This window comes from Ovis aries, chromosome 21, assembly GCF_016772045.2.
Source record: "Ovis aries strain OAR_USU_Benz2616 breed Rambouillet chromosome 21, ARS-UI_Ramb_v3.0, whole genome shotgun sequence".
NCBI classification, from domain to species: Eukaryota; Metazoa; Chordata; class Mammalia; order Artiodactyla; family Bovidae; genus Ovis; species Ovis aries.
The window spans coordinates 7,507,441-7,519,594 of record NC_056074.1 but is presented as its reverse complement, the minus strand read 5'-3'; the positions used below and the strand labels follow the sequence as shown (position 1 = coordinate 7,519,594).

The 12,154-nt window shown below is 42.9% G+C and overlaps 1 non-coding gene across 1 annotated transcript; it reads right to left on the bottom strand.

Annotated features, from left to right (window-relative positions):
• Window positions 1–11,406: 11,406 nt before the first annotated feature.
• LOC114110177 (U6 spliceosomal RNA) lies at window positions 11,407–11,513 on the bottom strand. Its single transcript, XR_003586505.1, has one exon. It is a non-coding gene; the product is annotated as a U6 spliceosomal RNA (small nuclear RNA).
• Window positions 11,514–12,154: the final 641 nt, after the last annotated feature.

Below are 12,154 nucleotides of genomic sequence, written 5' to 3'. Positions count from 1 at the left end.
TTGTCAACCAGAAGACTTATTTGTCTTAGAATGTTGTTCTTCCCAAAGTCTGGTGCCACTCTCAGAAAGCACTAAATAAAGTTACATTCTTACATATCAAGGACACAAGAGGAGTGCAGTGATATATAACAAAGAAAAGCAATTAACTCAAAAGTCTAGTGTTGCTAACATCAAAACTACTATATTCTTATTTCTATATCCCTATTACATTGATTAATATCCTTCAGGTACCTAAAAGATAAAGAATATGGCGGCCTGGCAGCAGTCATTGAGTCAACAGTGAAAACCCGTCACCAATATAATTTTTAGCTCTTAAGAAAAGGCTCTGTATCTTTAAGATGCTTTAAGCTTCATGCCTCTCACGGTTGGGGGGCTGTAAGCAATTCACAAATTGTAAAAAGTCCAGGGGGGAAACTGTCAGGCAAGTTAGAGAGCCATCAAAGGGGGTTCAGACCAAGATATTCTTTTTATATGCAGGAGACTGTTAACTGGAGCCCTAAGTTAATTCCTATTAGAGGCAGAAGAGTGGAAAGCACAGTACAATAAAATCAGGCCGACTCTGGTTTTGGGGGGTAGATGTTCAGGAAAACTCAAGGGGAACCCCTGAAGCCAGATTACGCCTTCGCGTTTTGTTGGGCTTCCTTCCTCATGACCTTTGCCATGGGCAGGATTCCTCACGCTGGCTCTTGGCACCTTACACATCTCTGTATCTCCCCCGGAGCCCAATGTAAGACTCCCTGTACCCCATTGCCACTGATCAGAGGGACAATCACCTTACTTGGCACTTTCAGAATGTTACTGCCTAGAGGGCATTTGGATTGTACTCAAAAGAACCCTGGACATTGTAAAAATAACTTGTAGGGAACCTCTAGAAAAGTCAGTTAACTCCTACTATTCAGACCAACTTGGGCAAGACTATGAAGGTTTGAGACACTCCTCTAAATGCAGTTATGTTTGTAAAATTATGCAGTATTTTGTAAGAATATTTGTATGTAATAATATGTCATAAATGTGGCCACACTGTATGGCTAGGAGGATGCTGGTAGGAATTCCCGGTGCTTAGAGAACCAGGGAGGAGAGGCACAGGGGGGCAGAAGAGAGAAAGCATGTGGGTTTTCTCACTGAGATCGGAAATGGCAAGTCATGAGTTATTAAGAAATGTAACTTAGGAGAGTCAGACCCTAGGATAAGGTGAGGTGAGTGAGGAGTTCAACTCTGACACAAATTTTAAGGTGACTGCTCAGACCTCAGCAGGCAACACAAACATTTCAAGGCAACATTTAAAAAGAATCAAATCAACAAGCTACTGCCCACTGGCTAGCTCATGAGTTTCTAAATAAGGTTGTACTAGAAACAGGGCCAAGATTAGGATGAGACTAGTAGGACAAGCTGGAGCAGAAAATGGTAACCCGCTCCAGCATTCTGGCCTGGAGAATCCCACGGAAAGAGGGGCCTGCCGGGCTACAGTCCATGGGGTCCCAGAGTCGAACACGACTGAGCCACTGAGCACAGCACAGTAAGACAAGATTGTAACACGGAGGGTCAGAATCTGTCCATCCTTAAGATTTAGATAATCTATCCATTATAGATCTTTTGCAGTAGTTTTTAAAATATTGCTTTAAAATAGTATTTATTTTGGTTCCTGAGTTTTGGGGGCTCCCTAAAATTTTGTGCACATAGGGGTCACTCACTTGCTTTACCCTGGTCCTGACTCTGAGCGGCAATATGCTTTTGGGGGTAGATAATATATATATACATATAATATGTACATATATGTGTACATATATATGTATGGAATTTAGCATATACTACCTTTTAAAAAATTAATTTATTTATTTTTGACTGCACTCGTCTTTGTTGCTGCTCACTGGCCTTCTCTAGTTTTGGAGAGAAATGGCTACTCTTCATTGCTGGTCTCTGGCTTTTCATTGCGGCATGCCGGCTTCTCTTGTGAAGCATGGGCTCTAGGGCTCTCCGGGCTCTAGGGCGCAGGCTCAATAGTGTGGGCTCGGCTTAGCTGCTCTGCCGCCTGCGGGATCTTCCCAGACTAGGGATCGAACCCATGTCTCTTGCACTGGCAGGCCGATTCTTTACCATTGAGCCACCAGGGAAGCCCAACATATATTTAGTCGCTTCTATGTCCCTGTGAGATGGGTACTGTCGTCTTCATTCTTGACATGAGAAAACCACCTCCGAGAGAGAGGAGTAAGTTGCTAAAATGGCACAACTGACTGGAAAGCTCATTCTTCCTCATGCTTCAGGGGCGGCTGACTCTAAACACTCCTCTCTAACCCAAGCTGCCCACCCCAGAGCAGAGTCTCCGCGGAGCCGGCAGTCTCCTGGTGACTGCCGGCCTCTTCCCTGCGTGCCCCTGCCAGACGACACTGCATGGGCCAGAGGAGGATCATATGCTCTGCTCTGCCTCGCGCTTTGTAGCACCTGGAAGGGAAATAGCCAATCGTTTCAGCTGCAACATCCCGGCTGCCAGAGGAGGAGAAGAGTAGCAGCTGTTCCTGGGAAAATGCGCTGTGGCTCTTACCCAGATGGGCAGCAGTGGGCTCCTGGCTGAAGCTCAGCTGAAATGGTGGTTTTGTGGGTTGAAATGCGACTCCACTCTGAGGAGGCTCATCTTACAGTTGATCCATTTCACTGTTCCATAGTTCACTGGTGCATGGGGGCCCTCCATAGCACCCCAACTGTTCGAAGACAGCCCAGGGATGTGCTTTTGCCCAGGGACACGCCAGGTTCCTAATGGGGATACTCAGAAAGCCTGAGTCAAATAGTCAAATAGTATTCGACTATTCCCTCGAAAAAACAGAGGCACTGGAAAACTAAAGGCTATTAGACATGCTACAGCAGCGGCATCGGAACAGCTGTCACTCCTAAGACTTCTGAGACTGATGAAGATGCGCTGATAACAATAACTGGCGTCGGAATCATGTGCCACCTCGTGAAACAGAGCAGGGCCACGGGCCTGAGAGGGGAAGGACTATTCTTCCTTCGTCTTATGTTTCATTCTGGGTCAGAGGCCCAGGCCTTTATTAAAATATCAGAAAATGATGTCTCCATCTGTTATGGACTGCATGTTTGTGGCCCTGCCCCCACATTCATATACTGGAATTCTAACCCCTCATATGCTATGAGGAAATGAGGCTCTGGTTTGCAACTCGGTCCTGAGAGTGGAGCCCTCATGAGTGAGGTCAGCATCCTGTAAGAGGAACGCTTAAGATGTAACAGTTTGCCCTCTGCTACATGAGGAGATAATGAGCAGATGGCCGTACCAACCAAGGAGGAGGACCTTCACCACAAAGGGGTGTGTCCTCGCTTTGATCTTGGACCTCCCAACCCTCACTACTATGAGAAAGAACAGTTGCTTAAGCGACCCAACCTATGCCATATTTGCTGTAACAGTCTGGACTAAGTCACTGCCCCTCTTCTAAATGGATACTGTTTTGAGGGAGTACAAATATTTCCCCTTTATATTCACAGGTTTTGAGTATTCTTGTAAGACTAGCAGACTCATAAAATAGCTTCTCAGAAAACAAGGAGAGACAGAGGCGAGGAGCAGTACATTATACACGTAAGGTGGCGCAATAAATGTTGGTTGAATGAAGAAATGATTCCAAGAGATGCTGGACCCTAGGCACTAGGAAAATGCTGTTGATGGGGGTCAAGGCTGGCAGAACACTCCTGGTAACACAAGTTAAGACTACAGGTTAGTTTTATATATATTCTGAATTATGAGTATAGAAGAGTACGGATATAATCCCATATGGGATTATATGTCTTTCAGAAGAACATGAGAATAAAGCAGGCCAGCACAAGAACTTGTGATTGGATCTGTGTTGCTGACAACAATATGAGGAAGGTATTCCATTAGTGAAAGAAGCATTGACAGCATCAGTTGCTCTGTTGTGTCCGACTGTGACCCCACGGACTGAGGCCCACCAGGCTCCTCTGTCCCTGGGATTCTCCAGGCAAGGACACTGGAGTGGGTTGCCATTTCCTCCTCCAGGAGAGCTTCTCAATCCAGGGATTGAACCCAGGTCTCCTGTATTGCCGGCAGATTCTTCACTGTCTGAGCCACCAGGGTAACCCTGTGCATACAGAAGTCTTGGTACATATGGGCTGCGAAAGAAACCGAGCACCAGGCCTCCTGCCCAAGGCAAATGCGAGGCTGCTGTGCAGGCAAAATAAGCAATAAGAACAAAACCCCCAGACAGACAGAACATAAGCAATCCTCCATATTTACAAAAAGACGGAAAGAGGCAAATGACCAAAGACTCAATGGAAGAGTGGGCCTTTGTTTATGATGGAACTCCCCCCCACCCCCAAATGTTTGGAAAACTCTTGAAAAGATCTATGAGATATAATAAGACAAGACCATTATGAAACAAGAGAAAAAAGCTAGGAGGGAAAATCTGTGAGAATCATCAACCCCATACCATGAGGATGATTTGTAAGACAAGGGGAAGTGCTGAAGAAATAAGATGAGGAAGAACAACAAGCAAAATTGGGTAGCAAGTTAACATGCACATGGGAGGTGTATGTATTTCTTAAAAAAGAAATATGAAGAAATAATACAGATATTAAGGGATTGCATAACAGAATAGGATTGAATCCAAGAGCCATTTCTTTGAAAAGAAAAAGAAAATCAAACTTTGAAAGTGTCTTTTGAAAGAAAAAAGAAATGAAAAGGACTTACAATAATAAACAGAAGCATTTAAATTCTGAAAAACACGCTTTATAAAGCTCTATGACAATAAATTAGAACTTTGGTGAAATGGATGAATTTTGCCTGAGAAAAGTGTTTTATTAAACTGACTTAAAAACAAGTAGAAAATTTGAATATATCAGCAACCAAGGACTAAATGGATGAGTTATCAAAGAATTACTTTCAAAAATATTTAGATGGTTTAAAACTTTGAGGAAACAAATGATTCTTTTGTAACCTACCCTTATTATGTATACTCTATAAAAGCTTAGGAAAATATGACAAGATAACCAAATCATTTTATAAAAATACCATATGCTTTTCACAACTCTGACAAACATAACACAGGCCAAAAAAAAAAAAAAAAAAAAAAACCTTTTTAAAATGGACTTGGGTTTCTGGGTGGTGCTAGTGGTAAAGAATCCTCCTGCCAGTGCACGAGATGCAAGAGACATGGCTTTGATCCCTGGGTTGGGGAGATCCCCTGAAGTGAGATATGGAACCCCACCCCAGTATTCTTGCCTGGAAAATTCCATAGGCAGAGGAGCCAGGCAGGCTATAGTCCACGGGGTCGAAAGAGACAGAAATGACTTAGACACTAAACAACATCTATTATTTCAATCCAAACAATTTGTTTTTTATACCCATCCTCTGCTGCCCCCTTCTCCTCCCACCTTCAATCTTTCCCAGCATCAGGGTCTTTTCCAATGAGTCAGTTCCTTGAATCAGGTGGCCAAAGTATTAGAGTTTCAGCTTCAGAATCAGTCCTTCCAATGAATTTTCCGGTTTGGTTTCCTTTAGTATTGGCCAGTTTGATCTCCTTGCAGTCCAAGGTACTCTCAAGAGTCTTCTCCAGCACCACAATTCAAAAACATCAGTTCTCCAGCATTCAGCCTTCTTTATGGTCCAATTCTCAGATCCATACATGATATTGGAAAAATCATAGTTTTCACTATACTGACCTTTGTCAACCAAGTGATGCCTTTTCTTTTTAATATTGAGATGATTGGATAGCATCACTGAGTCAATGGACATGAACTTGAGCAAATTCTGGGAGACAGTGGAGGACAGGGAGGTCTGGTATGCTGGAGGTCCATGGAGTCGCAGAGTCGGACATGACTTAGTGACCGAACAACAATCAGTATCTTTTCTATCTCCTTTAAGAGTCATCTCATTGATGAAATGAATCTATATGATGTATAACCTTTCAATTTTCTTTGTTTTCAAGATAAATGTACAGAAGGATGGCATTGAGGCAGTGGAGTAGTCACTACTGCTTCAGAACAAGGGAGCATGAGACTTAATATCAGACACTTCCTATTTCAGAGTCTAGCTCTGCAGTTTCTGAGTTCTGACCTTAATTATTCTCAGCCCACTTTCCCGATCTGAACTCTAATGTGTTTGCAGTGACAGTAGTGGATAGCGCTGCTATCCACCTCTTAGGGATGTTTTGAAGCTTACATGCTTCCCAGGTGGTGCTAGTGGTAAAGAAACCACCCGCCAATGCAGGAGACATGAGATGCGGGTTTGATCCCTGGGTGGGGAAGATCCCCTGGAAGGGGAAAAGGAAACCCACTCCAGTGTTCTTGCCTGGAGAAGCCCAGGGACAGAGGAGCTTGCCAGGGTGCAGTCTGTAGGGTTGCAAAGAGTCAGACATGACTGAAGCAACTTAGCACACATGGAGATTAAATGAGACAGCATACATACAGTAAATAGGTGGGCACTTGGTAACTAATAAAAGATCTATAAATGTTTATTAAATAAAGATAAAAGTGAATAAACTCTCCTAGGCCTTGAAGGATAATCTTTTTGGTATATACTGATGTATTCTCAGATTGATAACAGAGTGTATCACTTAAAGTAATATATAATGCGAAAATCTCCAGGTTGCACTGTTTGTCTGAAATAGATTCTCTTGTTCTTTCTCTCAGAGCAGCTTTCTGTTTTCTTTGAAATTTAGAGACTGAATCTTTAGTGAGGGCTTCTCAGATATCCTGCTCTTCTGGGATAGAGAGTCAAAGCTCTGAAAGCAAAAGAAAACAAAAGCTCTCCTTTCCTCCTCTGTCTGGAGGAAAGGAGCTATGGCTCTTGCTGCCTGAGGGAAATCTTCCCCTCTTCCTGGCATTTTATGGCTAACAATGCCTGTGAGTCTCATTTCAGATTATGAGTCTCCTGAGTAGGTACAATGCTTCCCTGAGTCTTTCACGATTGAAATTAGGCTGTCTGGATCCATGACTCTGTGGTTTATAACAGAAAACATAATCAGACATGGAACAATTTGGGTCTTCTATTTTAAAAAATTTTGTTGAGTTTTGTCTGCCCTGGGTCTTCATTGCAGTGGACGGGCTGCCTAGCTGCGGTGCCTGGGCTTTTCTCCTTGTGGAGCACGGGCTCTGGAGCACGGGCTCAGTAACTGTGGTGCTTAGGTGCTCTGTGGCATGTGGGATCTTCCTGGACCAGGGATTGAAACTGTGTCCCCTGCATTGGCAAGCAGACTCTTAACCACTGGACCACCAGGGAAATCCCAATTTGAGTATTCTTGGAGGGCTGTGTGCCCAGGATCTTTCAGTGTCCAAGATGAAGGGAGGTAGCAAAACCCCAGATAATGAAGACTGTGCATTCATGTATTCATTCAACAATCACTTACCAAGCACCATCTAGCCAAGTGCAGGTTAGCAAACTATTACTGTCAACATAATCTGCTTCTTCAAGGGTTTTAGAAGACAGGTTTTCCTTTGACATATCGAGCTCAGCCTCATGGCTAGGGATAGCAGAGGTGTTTAACACTGCTGCCCTGTTGCTGCCAGAGAACTGACAATGACCCAGCCAGACCCTGCTGCCAGACCCCAGATCTGCCCCTCACTCTCCCTCCTGCAACTCTAAGTAGAGACTGTAGCATACTTAGTGGAGCTGTATATGTAGTATATCCAACATGTAGTAGATCTGTTATAACAAACCGTGTTGTGATGTCTCCATAGTTTAGTACTCAATTCATGTGCTAATACTTGTGACTTGAGTTTGAGAGCAGTGATGAGTTCACTAAAGAAAAGATGAGCCTTGGGCTTCATTTGTATGTGTGTGTGTGAATCTGGTATGATTGCATAATTGTGCTTGTTTCTTTCAATTTTTTAATGTATGAATGTCTCTGAAATCCCAACTATATTAATGTTCTTTATGAACCCGGATCATTTTATAACCTCAAATTTTGATGCCTCTTGCAGTTATCTACTGTGTTTGGAGTACATTCAGCTTCACGATTCATACATGGTAGGCACAGAAATATCCATTTAATGTGTCAATGATTGATTAAATTAAAAAAGAGAAAACAAAAGAGTAGGAAATAGGATGGGATATATAGTTGATGTGTGGATAAGATGGTAGAAAGTGATGGCAGAAGCTCTCAATTAGAAGGTAGAGGTCAGGGAATGAGAAAGATTTTCCTAATGTTTCCAAGTCATATCTCAGATTGTGAAGGTTGGGAAATACAGATTTAGGGAAGAAAAGTGTATTCTTAAGGAACTGGAATTCTCACAAACCAACCATTTCCATTCAAAGTCTAGGATTCTTAGATATTATGTGGCCATGTGGCATAATTTAAGACACGACTTTCAATAAAACACTGCCTGTCCCTATTTGTGGACCAAACGTGGAGTCCTCAACAGCTGGAGGGAACTTGCAGGTCCACAACTCCTGGTAGATGATTGCTGGTAAGTTCTTCTTTAAGGGTGGACCAAGCATTCTGAAGGGATGCAGGTAGATAAGAAAGTACTCTGAAAGCAGCTTTCAGTGTTAACCTTGAATCAGTTGACTTGGGCAATTACCAGTACACCTGCCTCTTGAGAAATCTGTATGCAGGTCATGAAGCAACCATTAGAACTGGACATGGAACAACAGACTGGTTCCAAACAGGAAAAGGAGTACGTCAAGTCTGTATATTGTCAGCCTGCTTATTTAACTTCTATGCAGAGTACATCATGAGAAACGCTGGACTGGAAGAAACACAAGCTGGAATCAAGATTGTCGGGAGAAATATCAATAACCTCAGATATGCAGATGACAGCACCCTTATGGCAGAAAGTGAAGAGGAACTCAAAAGCCTCTGGATGAAAGTGAAAGAGGAGAGTGAAAAAGTTGGCTTAAAGCTCAACATTCAGAAAACTAAGATCATGGTATCTGGTCCCATCACTTCATGGGAAATAGATGGGGAAACAGTGGAAACAGTGTCAGACTTTATTTTTTTGGGCTCCAAAATCACTGCAGGTGGTGACTGCAGCCATGAAATTAAAAGACACTTACTTCTTGGAAGAAAAGTTATGATCAACTTAGCATATTCAAAAGCAGAGACATTACTTTGCCGACTAAGGTCCGTCTAGTCAAGGCTATGGTTTTTCCATTGGTCATGTATGGATGTAAGAGTTGGACTGTGAAGAAGGCTGAGGGCCGAAGAATTGATGCTTTTGAACTGTGGTGTTGGAGAAGACTCTTGAGAGCCCCTTGGACTGTGAGGAGATCCAACCAGTCCCTTCTGAAGGAGATTAGCCCTGGGATTTCTTTGGAAGGAATGATGCTCAAGCTGAAACTCCAGTAGTTTGGCCACCTCATGCGAAGAGTTGACTCATTGGAAAAGACTCTGATGCTGGGAGGGATTGGGAGCAGGAGGAGAAGGGGATGACAGAGGATGAGACGGCTGGATGGCATCGCTGACTCAATGGACGTGAGTCTGAGTGAACTCCAGGAGTTGGTGATGGACAGGGAGACCTGGTGTGCTGCAATTCATGGGGTCGCGAAGAATCGGACACGACTGAGCGACTGAACTGAACTGAATAATAGTTCACTACTATCGCTGAGTACAGTCACTGTGTGCCAAACACTATTTACCACATAATTACCCATTTAAATGCTACAATAACCCAATAAATTAGACAGTTTTTAGATGAGGAAGATGAAGCTTCCTAAGTTAAGTGGTTTGGTATGACCAGTGTGTTCTCTTGGCAGAACTCTATTAGCCTTTGCCCTGCTTCATTCTGTACTCCAAGGCCAAATTTACCTGTTACTCCAGGTGTTTCTTGACTTCCTACTTTTGTATTCCAGTCCCTATAATGAAAAGGACATCTTTTTTGGGTGTCTGTTCTAGACGGTCTTGTAGGTCTTCATAGAACTGTTCAACTTCAGCTTCTTCAGGATTACTGGTCAGGTCATAGACTTGGATCACTGTGATACTGAATGGTTTGACTTGGAAATAAACAGAGATCATTCTGTCGTTTTTGAGATTGCACCCAAGAAATGCATTTCAGACTATTTTATTGAATATGAGGGCTACTCCATTTCTTCTAAGGGATTCTTGCCCACAGCAGCAGATATAATGGTCATCTGAGTTACATTCACCCATTCCAGTCCATTTTAGTTTGGTGATTCCTAAAATGTTGACATTCACTCTTGCCATCTCCTTTTTGACCAATTCCAATTTGCCTTGATTCATGGACCTAACATTCCAGGTTCCTATGCAATATTGCTCTTTATAGCTTTGGATTTTGCTTTTATCATCAGTCACATCCACAGCTGGGTGTGTTTTTGCTTTGGCTCTGTCTCTTCATTCTTTCTGGAGTTATTTCTCCACTGATCTCCAGTAGCATATTGGGCACCTACTGACCTAGGGAGTTTTTTTCAGTGTCATCTCTTTTTGCCTTTTCATACCATTCATGGGGTTCTCAAGGCAAGAATACTGAAATAGTTTGTCATTCCCTTCTCCAGTGGACCACATTTTGTCGGAACTCTCCACCATGACCCATTAGTCTTGGGTGGCCCTACATAGCATGGCTCAAAGTTACGTTGTTAGACAAGGCTGTGGTCCATGTGATCAGATTGGTTAGTTTTCTGTGATTGTGGTTTTCAATCTGTCTGCCCTCTTATGGAGAAGGATAAGAGGCTTATGGAAGCTTCCTGATGGGAAAGACTGACTGAGGGGTAAACTAAGTCTTGTTCTGATGGGTGGGAGTATGCTCAGTAAATCTTTAATCCAATTTTCTGTTGATGGGTGGAGCTGTGTTCCCTCCCTGCTATTTACCTGGGGCCAAACCATGGTGGAGGTAATGATAATGGTGACCTCCTTCAAAAGATCCCATGCATGTACTGCTACACTCATTGTCTCCAACCCCCCCAAAAAGATCTTCATGACCAAGATAATCACGATGGTATGATCACTCACCTACAGCAAGACATTCTGGAATGTGAAGTCAAGTGGGCTTTAAGAAGCTTCACTAAGAACAAAGCTAGTGGAGCTGACGGAATTCCAGTTGAGCTATTTCTTTCTTTTTTTTTTTTTTGTTTTTTTTTTTGAATTTTTATTTTTATTTTTATTTTTTTTAATTTTAAAATCTTTAATTCCTACATGCGTTCCCAAACATGAACCCCCCTCCCGCCTCCCTCCCCACAACATCTCCCAGGGTCATCCCCATGCACCAGCCCCAAGCATGCTGCACCCCACGTCAGACATGGACTGGCGATTCAGTTCCCACATGATAGTATACATGTTAGAATTCCCACTCTCCCAAATCATCCCACCCTCTCCCTCTCCCTCTGAGTCCAAAAGTCCACTACACACATCTGTGTCTTTATTCCTGTCTTGCATACAGGGTCGTCATTGCCATCCTCCTAAATTCCATATATATGTGTTAGTATACTGTATTGGTGTTAAAAATATGGAACGCTTCACGAATTTGCGTGTCATCCTTGCGCAGGGGCCATGCTAATCTTCTCTGTATCGTTCCAATTTTAGTATATGTGCTGCCGAAGCGAGCACCAGTTGAGCTATTTCAAATCCTAAAAGTTGATGCTGTGAAAGTGCTGCACTCCATATGCCAGCAAATGTGGAAAACTCAGAGTGGCCACAGGACTGGAAAAGGTCAGTTTTCATGCCAATACCAAAGAAAGGCAATGCCAAAGAATGCTCAAACTACTGCACAACTGCACTCTTCTCAAACACTAGTAAAGGGATGCTCAAAATTCTCTAAGCCAGGTTTCAACAGTATGTGAACTGTGAACTTCCAGATGTTCAAGCTGGTTTTAGGAAAGGCAGAGGAATAAGAGCTCATATGGCCAACATCCACTGGATTATCAAAAAAGCAAGAAAGTTCCAGAAAAAATCTATTTCTGTAGATTTCTGTGAGATCTACATCTATTTCTCCTTTATTTACTATGCCAAAACGTCTTTGACTGTGTGGATCACAACAAACTGTGGAAAATTCTTAAAAAGGTGGGAATACCAGGCCACCTGACTTTCCTCCTGAGAAATCCGTATGCAGGTCAGGAAGCAACAGTTAGAACTGGACATGGAACAGTTAGAACAACAGACTGGTTCCAAATTGGGAAAGGAGTACGTCAAGGCTGTATATTGTCACCCTGCTTATTTAACTTATATGCAGAGTGCATCATGAGAAATGC